General features: G+C 42.0%; 1 protein-coding gene across 2 annotated transcripts in view; it reads right to left on the bottom strand.

Annotated features, from left to right (window-relative positions):
- Rai14 (retinoic acid induced 14) overlaps window positions 1–15,697 on the bottom strand; it is a 134,293-nt gene extending 118,596 nt beyond the window's left edge. For both annotated transcript variants that reach the window (XM_076857361.2, XM_076857362.2), the window contains exon 1: window positions 15,489–15,697. The gene's annotated coding sequence lies outside the window, so the exon portion shown is untranslated. The remainder of the gene's footprint in view (window positions 1–15,488) is intronic.
- Window positions 15,698–16,891: the final 1,194 nt, after the last annotated feature.

Below are 16,891 nucleotides of genomic sequence, written 5' to 3'. Positions count from 1 at the left end.
CAACACACCAAAAGCAGCACATCACCTTCCCTGGTAACTGTAGAAGATGTCTCCAGTGGTGGCCCAGAAGCAGCAAGGAGAGAAGAGCAATTGTCAAAGGCCCCCTCTTCTGGTCTGCTTGGGCTGCCACAGCAATGCACAGTAGTTGGTAGCCTGAATAACAGAAATGTATTTCTCTGAGTTCTGTAGGCTGGGAGTCCAAAGTCAAGGTGTAGGTGGGTTGGGTCCATTCTGAGGCCTCTCAGATGCGCTTTCAGATGGCTATCTTCTCTCTTTATTTTCACCAGGCCTTCCTCTGCCTCTGTCTATGTCCACATGTCTTCTTATGAAGAAGACAGTCGCACTGTGTGAGGGCTGACCCATAGAACCTTATTTTACCTCGCTCTTCTATAAAGGCATTTCTAGTTGTAGCCATATTCTGAGATACTGGGAGCACACAGTTTAGCCCGTAACACCTCCAGAAAGATTTCAAGAGCAAGATTTAGCCCCAAACACATGTTACACACTATCTAGCTACAGTACTAGTCAACTAAGAACTTTCTAATCCCTCTTACTTTCCATCCTACCCTCACACCCAATTATACCAGAAAATGATTCCTAGAGGGTCACAAAGCTTGACAAGCAAATGATAGGGCTTTTGCATGTCTTACCCACATGTGGGGTAGCAGGGTGAAGTGCAGAAAGTGAGAAAAGGGGAAGTCATTTAACTTTAAAATATCTTTGTGGTTTTTGTTTGTTTGTTTGTTTGGTTTGGCTTTTTTTTTTTTTTTTTTTTTTTTTGTACCATGGGTTGAACCTAGGGGCACTTAACCACTGAGCAATATTCCAAGTCCTTTTTATATTTTATTTATTAGATAGGGTCTCACTAAGTTGCTTAGGGCCTCGCTAAATTGCTAAGGTTGGCTTTACACTTGTGATCCTCCTGCCTCAGCCTCCAAGCCACTGGGATTACAGGCATGTGTTAGTGTGCCTGGTCATTATTTGGAATTGGACATTCTGGATTAAAGATATATAGTTTAGTGGTAGAGTACCTGATTAGTATGTTCAAGGCCCTGGGTTCAATCCCTAGCATGGGAAGAATGAACTAATGAACAAAAAAAAAAAAGAGAGAAAGAGAAAGATAGGTAGATAGATAGTTGGGGCTGGGACTGTAGTTCAGTGGGTAGAAGACTTGATCAGTATATGCAAGACCCTGGGGTTGATTTCCAGAAGGAGGAAGGGGAGAAACTGGACATTTAACCTAAGAATTGAGAGTATCTAACAATTGAAATTCACTGTGAAACTTTTATTTTTAATTAAGAATGATCAGAAAAGTCACAGATTTCATCCAGAGGCAAGGAGTATACTAACTGCACATTCAGACATTGGGACACAAAGTAAAGCAGCTATTGTGATGACATCTTGTCAGTCTTATATATTCACCACACCAAACACATATGAATGAGTGAATTTAAAAAAGCAAACTTCACTGAGTATTAATTAAGGACTGGGTGTTTTCATATGTGCTCTTTTATGAATTAACTAAGGTGCAGATTTCTTAAAAGATTACCCAAATAATAAAGAAGTTAAGAAAAGTTTGAGTTAATGAATATGCTTATTACTTTGATTTGTTTACACATTGTACACACATATCAAAATATCACAGTGTGCCATAGAAATATGTACAATTAGTGTGTCAATTAAAAATTTTAATTAAAAAATTTTAAAGGCGTTAGGAAAAAAATGACATCAATAGTTTCGTTTTGTCAATGGATCCTTTCTAAGATACATTAATATCTCACAATTTTTTCAAAGAAAACAAACGAGCACATTCTTTTTAAACCATAAATGTCATTCAGCTATTACATCACAATAATCAAGCAATAAAACTCTTCTGAAAACATTAATCTCCCTGTATTCACAACCTGCCTTTATCCAGGGGATGACATTTCTCTTGAGAACAAAATATATCATTCTTCTTTGAGAATAAAGCCTGCTGTCAACTAAGACTGATCTTGGTCCCTAAATTAGCCAGAGCCAGAGGCACTGATACAAAATTGGACAGGGCTCTGGCAACATTACTATCTGGTCTGTCAAATCTGCTCCTCACGTGCTCCAATGAGCCTAGCAAAGAGAAGTCCTAAGGTTACCTCCTGCCCTAAATCCATCTAATTGAAAAACTACTGACTTAATCAAAACCACAACTTATAGAATACAAAGATTATTCTGGACTAAGAAACTCTCAGTGATTAACCCATACACTGAGGTTATCATATAGATGATCTCTAAAATGTCCTGTCTGGTCAATATTCATCTTCTGATGTTCCATATCACTTTCTAAAGACACCATTGTGCTCACCTCTCAAGAGAAAAACTACCTTGCCCATAGCTAGGGATCAACCTCAAACAGCCAGGTATAGGAAGTCGTCTGTACCTAGGTGTGGGTAAACTGCTTGGGGTCTATCGTCCCAAGACCTGGCCTTGAATTTCACCCATCTTGAAATCAAAAAGAACCTATCAAGTACAGGTCCAATCCTTAAGCATTAATGGTGAAAATGCAAAAAAAAAAAAAAAAAAAAAAAAAAAAAAAAATATATATATATATATATATATATATATATATATATAGCCATTGTGGAAAGTCTGTCAGTTTCTCAAAAAGTTAAATCAAAATTTACCATACACATTCCTATGTATCTAGCCAGGAGAAATGAAAACACACATCCACGGAAGGCTTGTACATGGGTGTTTATAGAAACAGTATTCAAATTGTGAAAGAGTGAAACAACTGAAACATATCCTAGGTAAACAAACTGTGGCATTTCCACATAATGGAATACTTTCCAGCAATAAAAAGGAATGAAATACCAATCCATGGTGAGCATGGATAAAGCTCAAAAGCATTATGTTAAGTACAATCAGACTAAAGACCACATATTATATGATTCCATTCCCACCACATGTCTAGAAAAGGCAAATTTATAGAGACAAAAGGGATTAGTGGTTGTCTAGAGCTGGGGATGGATGGTAACAGGAAGTGGCATGAGGAATCTCTCTAGGATGAGGGAAATGTTTTAAAACTAGATTGTGGGGATGGCTGCACAACTCTGTCAATTTATTAGAAATCATGAAATGATACACTAAAATTGGTGTTTAAATTGTAGCAGGATGTAAGTGAAGGTGTTTCTAAAAAGATGAAATGCCAGCCGGTGAGGTGGTACACGCCTGTAATTCTAGCTACTTGAGAGGCTGAGGCAGGAGGATCACAAGTTCGAGGCATTGTATGTATTTAATGCAAAAAGTAAAAAGGAGGTCCATGTGCAAAGTGTTTGGTTATGAAAACTCTCTTTAGAGTGAGAAAATAGGCTCTACTCATGGTTATATTTAACCCCTGATTTTACTCCAGGAAGATTTTATTGCCAAAAGTTAACTTTCTGTATATTTCATTGGCTCTTTGACTCAGTTTCAAAATAGGGACAACTTGGACTCTTCATATTCTGGAATGTGGAAAATGTCATTTACAATGATCACAGTCGTTCCATGTGGGGTGCTAAATCTCTTTACCCAGTTATCCAGTGTCTTGAATGCTCTTCAGAATAAGGGACATATAAATGAGTTGACAGCTTCTGTGAGTATGGATGTCTCCAGGATAGGAGAAAGGGAGCAGATGGAGAACCCTAAATGTTAAGTACTGTTCCAACTGTCACATCTGGACATACTTTGAGCCCTGGGGGTTCAAACAACGATGTTTCTCATCTGAAGCCCAACAAGGAGGGGGTGCGTGCTCCCTTACAGGCAGGCCTCTTCCTTCCCTTTAGCATACACTGCCCCTGTATGCTGTGGTCATGGGTCTGTGACGCTGGGTTTGCTTGGCAGAGCCCAGCCTTCTTTCTCTTCTCTCCCCACCCACCCAGGTCATTCTGGCAGTGGCTGCTCCGCAAAAATGGGAAAGTATCATCAGGACTTTTCAGAGGGACTTGGGATTCTTGGCATTGGGGTCAGGGGAGAGGAAACTTTCCTCTTTAATGAAGAAGCTTCAAAAATGTGAGCCTGGCAGCTTCCAGAACCCAGTTCTAGGCTGTGCAGAAAGCCGGCTTAAGACAGGAAGGGAAGAGCAGGAGAGGGGGCTGCTTCCAGTGATCCTGGAGGCCCTGCTAGTTCTGTCACTGGCAATGTAAGAATACTGACGGATGCTTTGGTGCCTTCTCACCCACTCAGTCATGCTTAGTCTATCATCTCAGAGAGTGAAAAAGAGCTTCCAGTTGTAGTGTGTGTACAGTCTGTTCAGCCCATCTCTGAAGTCAGTAGCTAAATTTACTTCATGAACCTACAGAAGTGAAATATATACTCTCTGGAAACTAAACGAAATTAACACAATGAGCTGTCCTGCAGTGTCTCCTCGGAACCTGTGTTAGGGAGCGCATTCACTTGTTTAGTCACTAGCTGCTCCCTAACCTGATTTGATCTGCTCTGTGTCCTTGCACCTGAATTCAACCTTCAAAGTGTTCTGCTCATTCTCCACTATGACTGAGGTACAGTCTCCACAGAAGACCAAGCATGGGTCTTCTGGCCTATTCCATTCTGAGAGTAAGTTCTCTCTGGCTCTTCTACAGAGACCAGGCCAACAGTGAAAATAATCACAGTCAATTGGAAATGAATAGACTATTTAAAAATTTTTTACAAAATAAAAAGTCACTGTCACAGCTGGGTCTAATTGGAACTAGTGTTGGGGTTTGGAGATGCGGTAGACCCCAGCCCCTCTGCTTCCAAGGGACTTGGCTCTATAGAGATGAGGGGGTTCGAAGGAGAAAAATAAGGAAGCTGTTTCTGTTTCTGAAGCCAAACAGAGGAAACCTTTTGGATAGAAAGGAACAAGGAGAAACACTGAGTTGGCTTCCCTGGGAGTCTTGAGGGGCCTGGGGGATGTAGTGTTCAAGGTCCAATGATATTCCTCTGAGCAGTTATCCTTGAATAGTGTAAAGATATGATATGCAATTATAGTCAGTCACCCTAATTTATTCTGAACAAGAAACTTAGAAGAGAAGCCTAACACAATGTCTCAAACACCAAGGCATCACTGCCCAGGGGCGAGGCCAGCCTGGATTTGCCACATGACTACCCTGGCAGTGCAAATGGAAAAGCCTTTCAGATCTTTTTCCATTAGAAACCACCAGGTATTTATTCCATGCCTGTGACATAGGGGGGCCTAGAACACCTGCCTGGTGAAGATACATTTCTCTTTACTGCATTTGAAACATTAGACATTCTCTCATTCCATTTCCAACCATGTTCTGTGTTTAGGTAAAAAAATCAAACAGCATTAATATAAAGGATGGATAATGTTTCCATCAGTGTAACAAAGATTTAGTATGCTCCAATTTCCCACACATCTGCAAGCCTACATACCTTGTACTTGATGCTACAAGGTTTTACATAGAAAGACCTCATGGATATTCAAAAACTTGCAATTTAAGAGTAAAGATAAGAATCCTATACTACTTTACTCATGTCATATGCATCAAATATGAACATGAGCCAAGCACCTACACAACTGATACAGAAATGTGGATTGCATACAATCTTTTGCCTACAAAATCAGTCTTGCTGTGAAAAAAAAGTCCATGTGGCTTAATGCACTGGCACAAAGGCAAAGATTCAGATTTCTACACCAAAAGCCCAAATGCCTATTATACCATGTACCATCAGTTTTTGATGAAGTTATTGTGTTTCTGTACAAAAAAAGGATTGAAGCCAAGAGCAAAACACCAGTTCATCAGATAAAGGCATAGAGAAACTTAATTGAACACCCATTTGTGGAGGGCATTCTAGATACCAGATAGTTCTGTAGTTATAGGAATTAAATAAAGTCATATTACTTAGTTACACCAGTGCTGTCTAATACTACAGCCATTAGCCATTTGTGGCCACTGAGCATCTGGAATCTTTTTTTGCTGGCACTGGGGATGGAACCCATGGTCTCATACATGCCAGCCAAGCACTACCACTAAGCTACACCTCTAGCTAGCTACTGAGCATTAAAATATGATCAGCATAAAACGAAAATACACAATGGATTTCAAAGATTTACTAGGAAAAAAAGAATTCCAGCTATGTCTCTAATAAGTTTGGTATTGATTATGTGTTGGAAATGATAATATTTTGGCTATGATACATAAAATGAAGTAATGAATTTAGTTCATCTTTTTTTTTTCTTACTGTGGCTACCAAAATATTTTAAATTACCTATGTAGCCTCTATTAGTGATTTGCATCTCTAATAGTGATAATTTAGATTTTCCCTACAAAGATAGCAGCAGTATCTTCTTAACAAGGCAGGATAAAAATTAAGCAGAAAATGTTATGCTACCAGCTTCAATTCATTTACTACCATAAGATCATAAAACTCAAGTTCAGTAAATATTGCAAGTTAGTGATGAAACAAACAGTGATTGAAAGTTGTAGTTTAAAAGGTTCACAGTCTCATACAGAAGAAAGAAAAAATAACCAAAAATTTTATTGCACTCAGGATAGAGACCCAATCTACATGAACTCAACTGTTACCTAATCATATACTATTCAGAAAACAGGTTTATATTTTTCTCGATAACTGTTGAACACTTTTCCAAAGGAGGCAAAAGGGTATTTAACTTCACACTAAGTACTACCATCTTCAATTTAGCTGAGATTTTACTGTTGTGTTTAGATTATGATTGAAGCAAGACAAGTTCTGTGTGGAACCTGTTAATGCAATTTGGAACAAGACTGGTCATTACCAAAGGAACTGCATCTTTACAATGTCCACAATACAAAGTGATATAATAATAGAAGGACTAACAGGAAGACTAAAACAGAGAAACACAGTTGCTAACTACAATGTATTAATAATAACACATGAGGCCACCTCCTTTTATTGATACAGATTATAATCATCTTGGCAACAAATCTACAATTCTTTAAAAGCAGGTTGGAAGAGAAATAGATAGCATTATCAGTGACAATAAAAGCCACAAATAGGTGTCATTTATTTAGAATGCTTTGAAATTTATTTTATTTTATCTTGCGTAATTTTATTTTTTAATTTCGTTAGAAACAAGTAATATCTCCTCTAATATAATCACTTTGGAAATACTGCCATTATTATTATTATTATTATTATTATTATTATTATTATTATTCCCAGGTTCCATATTAACAAATTACAGCATAAAAAGTTTCTTGCTTACAAATGGAAGGCAGCTAGATTTAACCTAGGCTCAATTTTTGAGCCCAAAATAACACTAGGGTATGTATTAGACAACTAATAATAAAGAAAAGTTTGATCAACAAATCAACATTTTAGTATTAATAAACAAAGGAAAAACTCAGTTGCCGTTAAAATTGGAAGCATCCTCAGAATTGCTTCTAGCACATAGAGTCTGAAAGGACCAATTCGCAAAAGGTATTCCCCCTGCCAGCTGTTGGCCCTCACTACCATCCCCTGCCTCATCTGGGGAGCACAGCTTCTTTACTTCTTTGTTCTTCTCATATGCGGAGCATATGCTTAACAAATAATTTTATTAAACTTAACCAGTCAAATTCTTTTCCATAGTTTTCCTATTGACACCAAGATAGATTGTATCAGAGAAAATATAAAGATAACTAATTATAGATAAATGAAGTGACAACTTTTATACTCAACTGAGCTCACAAAGCACAGGTTGGGGTGGGGGTTTTCATGTTTTAGCAACAATTTGGAAAAAGCAGAATGTCTGATATTTATTTCCCTATATTAGGACATTTTTGTTCCTTAAGAAATTATGCAAACATCTCTCTCTCTCTCTCTCTCTCTCTCTCTCTCTCTCTCCCTCTTTGAGCTATTAAAAAAAAAAGAAACACTGCAATTATTCAGGATAATGAAAAGCTCCAATATTAAAGTAAAGTCTTTTAAAAGCCACCCAAGAAGACAGGAATGGGGCAGGGGAGTAAAGGTGATACTTGCTCTGGAAGCCACACAAAAGCACCCACAGCCGGCAGGCGGCCACCTAGGCCTGAAGCAGATAGCAACAGGGTAGGGTGAGCTGCTCTTTCTGATTTTCTTGCCAGGGTGCATATAAACACCCACTTTCACTGCCATGGGAATCAAACACCCTTTGTTCCAGGGGGTATGCACTTAAAGTAATCAGGAGTGCTTTTAAAGGAGAGAAGGAAAGCAAGCTTCTTGCCAAACAAGGCACAAATGGTAGCACAGCCGCCAGTTCATCAGTAAAAAGATGGGCTTGGGATGGACATCGCTGGAGGAAGCACTGCACTCAGCCTGCCTCTGGCTTTTAGAGACTAGAAGAAAAGCAGTAGCAAAAGTAAACAAAGGCACTCACAACATTGTAATAACGTAGTACAGTAGAGAAAGAATCTAATTACCTAGGAATTCATCAAGAGTGCCAAGTGGACATACACATATAGATAAATGTAGAATAAGCATTTTTTTTTTTTTTTTTCACGGTGCTGGAAATTGAACCCAGGGCCTTGTGCATGGGAGGCAGGAACTCTACCAACTGAGCTATATCCCCAGTTCATATAGATAAATGTCACCGTGAAGTTTCCCTTAATAATGAGAGAAGGGAGGAAGGGAGGAAGGGAGGAAGGGGAGAAGGAAGGCAGGCAGGCAGGCAGGCAATCTGGCTCCAAGAAATCTGGATGGTAGGCAAATGGATATCAGTTATCCTTTCTAGGCCTGTATTTTCAATATTCTTTTTCCAATTAGAAAGAACTCACAGAAAAGAAATATGACTTTTCTTCCTCAAGAGAAAAGTGTTATCAGCCCCAAATAAAAGCTAAGGATTTTTTACTTTAAACGAAGACCCAGTTTTTACTTTAAACGAAGAGCATCGGAAACAGCTTCTACCCATAATGCATGTGGACTCAGTCTGGAAAGAGTTGCTTGGAGAGAGAAGGATCCTCCTCACAGAGTTCATGAAGGATTCTGGCATCTGTTTGTGACTGGATCCTATCTCATCTTTTCCTTGTGGCTGTCTTTCATGGGGAAGAAAGAAAATGCAGCCCAAGATCCTTTTGGCTCACACATGGTCACATCCTCCAAGTGACTGGGAGGAGGTGGCTTCTCTCAGCACCACAAGTCAGTACTCCTCATTTCTGAAAAATGCTCAATCACTAACATGTTGATTTTCACGGGAGATGTTCAAAATACTTGAACGTACTTGTCAAATTAAGTGGCTCCACGCAGAATCTGCTAACTCTCTTGACAAAGCTTGACAATAGACTTGTCTATGAGGTTGTCACTCAGCAGATGCTGGGAATGGGGGGTTCCACAAATTCCCTCACCTTCATGCTGCTCTGTATGCCACTGGCCTCATCTGAGGCTCCCAATCTCCACCCTATTCTTCAAAGTGAACTGTCCAAGTCTAAACAAGTCTTCTTCATCTGTAACAATTACAATTAGCAATGTTAGGATTCCCAAGGTCACAGGGACACGTAAAAGTACAGTGTTGAGGAGCCCAGTGCTGTAAGCAGCCAGAACCCAGGTCATGTCTAGCCCTGCCTCTTCCCATCTCTTTCTAAGGGGTCATTTTTCACTTCTCTGGGCATCCTCTGTTGTTTATATCCTCACCACCCTATTCCAACCACCAATACAGTCTACCTTGTACTGTTAGCAGATTGTGAACATGTTTTACTCTGTTTAAAAAATCTAAGCCCACGAGGGCAGGTTTGCTGTTCATCCAGGGATCTCCAAACATTCGATTAGCCCATCAACATGTACCACTCGTGGGAAATCTAACAGTGAGTAAGACTAGCCCTGACTAGCAAAGTGCCTGCCACAGAGAAGGTGTTCAAGTCAATAAACCGACTTGTTGAAAGAGCTTCCGTTGGACAACCTCTGTTGTGTGCCAGGCAGCATCTTTTGGGGTATCATTTTTTTTTTCTTCAATGGGTTAGGGTTGTCACCTGTACATGAACAGAAGTTCTGGAAGTGTCTGACATCAGCAGTGCCTTCTTCCAGCATCTGCTACTTCACAAAAGGATGTTTTGCTCTGCAAGAACAGATATCCTACTGAGGTTCAGCTCTCCAACTAGAGAATGTGGCCTATCTTTTTCTGGGCTCCACTGGCCCTCATCAGTTGGCAGACCAAGATGAAAAAGAAGAAATAGGGAGTGAGTTGGGATATTTCCTCACTGGGATGAACACTGAAAGACTTAACCTGTGAGCCAAGGAGAGCTGTCAGGTGCAGCCTAGGGTGTTTCCATTCCTTCCTACAATAAAGCCAGGAAGCTGCTGCTGCTATTTGGGGACAGACCAAACTCCAGACCAAGAGATATATTAGTCTTGGGCAAGAAGTTCAAGGCCCATCCTTAGAATTTTCCACATCTCTGTGAAACAGTCATACCACCGAGCCACTTTTTATTACTTCTAATGGTATTTTATTGCATCCAGTAGAAATAGCTACTAAAAACGCTCAACATTATAGACTGGTTGGTATAACAACCAGTGACTTGTTTTCCAATTGAGGGACTAAAACTGAAAATTACTGCTTTTTACTCAAATATGTCAGGTCATCCAGCTGTCCTGGGAGACAGTAGCACATGACAGAAAACAGATCCCTCTAAATTTTAATTCTTTATCCTTCAGAGGTGGCTACTAAAGGAAAAAGGAGAAACACACAAAGTTTTCAGGTACATTCAATAGATCTCAGATTCTTTATCTAAATATTCCAAAGAGGGCCAGAAATGGCCTTAAGGCAGAGAGTTCCAAGAACTTTTTGAAACTGATAAAAATTATGAACATATAGCATCATCTGAAATAAGCAAATTTCTCCCAGGGGAAAACAGCCCAGAAACTGCATCTGAATTGCAAAAACTGTCCACCTATGACTTTAAAATATTTCAGATTCATTGATACATGATTGTGCTTGATTTGCAAAATAAATTCCCCTTGAAGAGAAATACTTTACTTGTCTCCCCTACCCCCATGAAAAATAAAGAGTTATTGGGCCACGTATCCCCACTGGTGAGCTCTGCCACGGCTTTCTGGCTGAGGGTCTACCGCTTTAGCCAGCAAAGCAACTGGTCAGGGACAGTGAAAGTGAAAAGAGGTAGAAGCAAGCTGTTGCTGCTTTTAATTTTAGAGTTATTTAGCTCTTTACAAAGAAAGAAAAAGCATTCTAGATATTCTAGAACATTCTAGAAATCATGAAGAAAAAAAACACAAAGTCTTCTTTTATCAATAGCAATACCCAATGGGGATAAGAAAATTAGGTTGAGGTTTAAAAAGCCAATAAACAAATATATTATTGCAATATAATACATGATTATGAGGGAAAATGATATAGTACATAATGAATAGCTTATTTGGGGTTACTTGGTAATAAACATTAGTGTTCACAAAGTATAAATTAAGAAAAATATATGAAAAGAAAAGGAGTCCATGCATTTCTTCTTCTGAACAGTGAGTTTCTTGGACTACAACCAACTTTTCTTACATTTGGGTTCTACTTATTTAGAATCAAGGAAGAGTCCTTTATAATTTCCAGTGAATGTCATTTTTAGTGAATGTCCAGAAAGGGCTAGACAAGATCACAGATAAGATTAGAGGAGAAGATGAGGTGATATTTAAAAACAAATAACAATAAACAGCTAGTGAAACAGACAAAACAATGTACAAACTTCCCCCAACTAGTGGACATAGAGGGGAGGTGTTTCTTTCACATCTTCTGAGCTTCAACTTGCATTTTGCTGCTGGCTCTCTATACTCCTCTACCTTTTGATTGTTGTTTATATCCTCAAGACTAGATGACTCTATGTCTGATAGCCACCATCTGGGGGTTAGTGACCTCTGGAACACTTACGTATATCTACTTCAGTAAGTTAATAACTATGTGACAGATACTGTACTGGACACATAGAATATAAAGTTAAAGAATGAGGTACACGTCCTTCAATTAAGTAGAAGAATGCTCTGTTTATAAATACATGGCTAAGTCTGCAAAATTACTTTTTTAAAATGCTGACTGAATTTACTGGCATCCATCAGTGAGTATGATGTTCAAGGCTAGATCAGATTTTGTTCATTGTACATGGCTGGACTTAGGAAACAGGAGATACCTATACTTTCCAATGCAAGGGTAACTATAAACCAAGAGAAGGAATCCTTTTGATTATGCTGCACTTTACTAATAAATCATATAATTCTATACATATAGTTTTCAGCTTTAGAATCAAGGAAGCCTATCTTGATCCATAATATTCTGATATCTTTCACTGTCATTTTATTTCAGAGGATAAAATAGATGTACTCTAGTGAATTTTAATGAAGAGGCACTCTTCTTATTTAAAACATATTTTTGAAAAATAATATAGCTAACCAATGTAATCTAAGTTCTTTGAATTTAAAATTGATCAATTTCACTTTTTCATTCAACAGATAGCCAAGAGACCCTAAATTACCCTAGATATTTGTTGGGGAATTAAATAATAAATGCAGCTGGGCCTAGACCTTATTACTCAGCAACTAACTATATAGGCATGTAACAGAGAAAATCTGTGCACAAAGGGACCTGTTTCAGGATGTGTATTGTACCACTGTTTGTTATTGTAACAGATTTCCCCTCAGCAGTAAAAGGTGCTTGTAACAGTGAAAAATTGGAAACTCCTAATTTTCTCTTGGCAAGGAAATGAGTAGACTATAATTTATTTGTACACTAGAATTCTCTATAGCAGCTAACACGAATAAAGATCTACATGTACCTCAAAAAAACATAATGAGGAGTTTAAAAATGCAATGCTGTATGTATATGGAATCATGCCATTTATGTAAAATGCTAAACACAAACTCACATATATTCTGGGGGATATATAATACACAGAAGTACCAAGAGTGCTTGAGAACTGTATGTAGTAACTCTGCATTAGTGGTTCCTTGGAACTGGAGGAAGAGAAGGAGGGATGGGTTAAAAAAAAAAAAAAAAAAACTGAGTTACAGTTTATTTTATTGAGGGAGGGGGCATATTAAGCAACTCTTAAACCTAGGCAGTAAACATGAATGTCTTGCTGTATTCTCTTTTGATGTATGTTTGAAATATTTCAGATTTCTTTTCATTTCAGAAGAAAGGGAAAAAACAAAAGTTTATCCACTACATTCCAAGGGAATTCCCCTTAACCTCCAAATCTCAGTTTCTTCACTTTTAAAGCATGGGGGCTGCCGGGTGTGGTGGTGCATGCCTCTAATCCCAGAGGCTCCTGAGGCTGAAGCAGGAGGATCAAAAGTTCAAAGCCAGCTTCAGCAATTTACCGAGACCCTAAGCAACTTAGCAAGACCCTGTCTCAAAATAAAATATAAAAAAGGGCTAAAGAGGTTGCTCAGTGGTTAAGTGCCCCTGGGTGTATTCCCCTGTGCAAACAAACAAACATGGAGGCTGGTGTGCAGGAAGCTTGGGGTATAGCTCAGAGTATGTGCTTAGCAAGCCTCAGGAACTGGGTTGATACCTAGCAACAAAAAATAGCAAAGAGGAATGGTAGGGGTACCTACCTCTAAGATGCATTGAGAAACAGCAGTCTGGAAACAGAATTTCATTGTCAGAGTACAGTACCAGTGGGTGGGGACATACCATATATATCATATCATATTCATTCTTCCATTGAATTTCCAGAGGCTCTGCATCCATTCTTCTTACTCAATTTCATAGATAAGAGTAAAAAAAATTTCAACTGGTTTTAACCACCGTCACTACTCTCAAAAAGTCATAAAAGGGATATGTGTTGTAGCTCTGTGGCAGAGTGCTGGAATGTCCAAGGCCCTGGATTTGATCCCCAGCTTGGGGTAGGAAGGGCTATAAAACAAATTTAAGGAATGTACTTAAAATGGAAAATGCTACAATAAATTCATTAATGAAGCATTTCAGTGAATACAGATTAAAGTCGTGTGACAGCCCATGCTCTCTTAAGTCTCTTAAGCAAACACTGGTTAAAACATTAACAACTGGATACATTTCTTCCGATAAAACCAATTGTCTTATAATACCAAGGAAGAAAACATCTTACCTGATAGTTATCATTTTAAAAATATTATCGAATTATATTCACCAGTAATAAAACTCACAGCCACGCAAGTGAACAGGGCTGAGCACGCCGCAGATAGAGCTATCAAAATCCAGCCTCCCTGTGATTCAGTCTTTTCTCCAACTCAGTCAAACCAGGGAGGTGTGAGACTTCGCGCTAAAGAGCTTCTGCTAAGTCCTACTGAAAGACAAAACCAGCTCCTCTCTTTGCCTGGTCTTTTAGGCCTTAAGGTCACATTCCCCAGACAGCAAGCTATTTTTTTCCTCCCCATCCCAGGCAGTTCGGTACTCTACTCTCTGGGAAGGGAATCCCAGGCAAATCACCTGTGAGTCTACTGCGAAGGGAAGCCGCAGGTCCGAGATGAGCGGCCTGGAATCCGCAGATTTGCCCCAATTAGCACTGCAAACAAAGTTGCGCGGAGCTGAGCTCCTTGGGAAAGAAAGGGAAGCCTGAACACACAGCCCCTGCCCAGGCCTTCACGTCGCACTGGGCTCCATTTATCTTAATCTCCCGTCTGTTGCCTCTTTAGGTTTTGAGACCCCCTTTCTCCAGAAGGGGATATGATGCCCAAAGGGGGTTAAGAAATGAAAGCTACAAACTGCAAAATCTAAACCGTGGACACAAACTGTCCAAGCCGGCAGCGAAAGGAAGATGAGTCAAAGATGCCGCCCTCCCGGATCGGGGTCGCGGGAGATGGCGGGAGCCCCTCTGGCGGCTCCACATCCTCCTCTTTCCCAAAGTCCCAGCTACCGCGAGTCTGCCTCACTCCAGCATCCCTCCTCCCCGCCTCCTCGGAACCGCGGCGAGTATAGGGACAAGGGGGCCGTGGGCAGGGGACTATGGCAGGCTCCAAGTGGTCTCTTCTGCGCCCTTCGGCCAGCTGAGCGGCTCTCGGGAGTCAGAAAAAGAACAATAGCGGTCCCTGGGTCCCGCGGAGTCCCCAGCTCACACCTCCTTCCCAGCTCCTCCAAGTTCAGCAGGAGGCGGGTCGAGCCCCAAAGCAGGGACCCGGGGGGAGCGGGACGCCGGGAAGGGCGACGCAGGTGGGCAGGGTGCTGACCCAGGGCGCACCCGGGTTTGGTCATTCATTCCCACCGGCGCTGCCTCTGCAGAACCCCGAGCTCGGCCCTGCCCCAGCCCGCCAGCGAGTCGCGGGGCGGGGCGGGAGGAGGAGGAGGAGGACCCCCTTTTCCTAACTTGGCCGGTCCTCCCTCTCTCTCTCCCCAGATCCCCGCCACCCTCCTCTTCCCCGTGTCCCATCTGTCCTCCGCGGACAGTCGGCGGCGGGCGGCAGACCGGGCGCTGCTGGCGGGACCCTGGCTGCCGCCCGCTAAGCCGCTAAGCCCGGGGCCGTCCGCCGCGCCTCGCCGCCTCCCTGGCCCCAGCTCCAGACACAAAGGAGGGGACCCCGCGGGCCGGGACCCCGCGCGGGGAGCCTCGCAACTCTCGGCGACGCGCACTCACCCCATCGAGGCGGCGGCTCCCGGGCCCTGCTGGCTGCGCCACCCCGCCCGCGGCTTCCCCAGGAAAACGCGGCCGCCGGGCTCGCTTCCTGTCGGCTTCCTGCGCCTCCGTCCCTCCTCCTTCCCGCTGCGGGGGTCAGTGGGCGCCGCGGCTCCCTGGCTGGGCCGGCGGGGCGGGGGCAGCGGCAGCACCACCACGTGGCCGCCGGGCGCCGGCCCCCGCCGACCTGGATCCAGGGGGAGCGGGAAGGGAGGTGCTAGCCATTCCCCTCCCCTTCAGCCCAGCGCGGCCCCAAATTCCGTGAGTCAGGTGACCCGGCCCGGCGCTCGGGTCGGGACCTAGGGGGGTGCCCCCGCCGGCGAGTCTCCGGCTGCGTCCCCGACCCCGCGCCCGCGCGCCCTGGGCGTCCCTGGGCGTCCCTGGCCTGCCTTTCGTCTGTGCGGATCGTGGGACCCTTTTCCGCGGATCCGTGTCATCATCTTAACCTGAAGTTCGTAGATCCACCCCGGCTCCGACCCCTGGATCGGATGAGATCCCGAATAGTGCGCATTTCTGATCGACTTCTAAAGTCGTTTTTGATCGCAGAGGATGTTGAAAGTAACTGATCCAAGCCCCCTTCTAACCAGAATCGGGTCGGTTATATTTCCGAAAATTATTGAACAGAAAGTAAACTAAAATGTGTTCATTTTCTCAGGACTGAAGCAATTGGTTGGAGTCTGTCTCTGACACTCATCAGGTGGCAAGACAGAACTAACTACCAGCGTAGTTCTTTGCTTAGGAGTTGAAAGGGAGACATCTACAGCCTGAACTGGCTGGCCAGATGACCAGTGGGAACCGGCTAAGGGCTCAAGGCCCCAGACCCCTACAGCGTCTCTCCTTCAGCTCACTAGGACCTGGACTTTGAACCCTGATGGTGTCCTCCAATAATTCCGAGGATTTCAAAACTCCCCACCTACTCATCTAATTTGGCCCGGTCTTTCCGTGCATTCCAGCCATGCTAATCAGCTAGGACTTACAAAGTTTTATTCACCAAAGCTCCACACTTCTGGTTAGTGCTGCATCCTTTACACAAGGAGAAAGCTTTCTAGAATAAATGAATGGTATGATACTTCCTGGGATCTACTGTAAATCATCTGCTTAAGAGGAAAAACAGCCATTCCAACAAAAGTGAAATTCAGCCTGACAGTTCAGTTTATAATGTCTTTGGCCATATCTTAACTACTATAGATCAGACTTTTATCTGCTCCTTCCCCTAGTCCCATCCCTCCAAGGGAACTGCCTGTCTTAGCTTTCATAGGTGAACTTGCCAAATAGGAAACAAAAGCTACCTAACTAGCCGAGTGGTCTTCACTTCCTAAAGTCATGAATCAAAGATCCTCAGGGAAGCGGTTAACCCCCAGTTT

This window comes from Callospermophilus lateralis, chromosome 5, assembly GCF_048772815.1.
Source record: "Callospermophilus lateralis isolate mCalLat2 chromosome 5, mCalLat2.hap1, whole genome shotgun sequence".
NCBI lineage: Eukaryota > Metazoa > Chordata > Mammalia > Rodentia > Sciuridae > Callospermophilus > Callospermophilus lateralis.
This window is presented reverse-complemented; position numbering and strand designations above follow the sequence as displayed.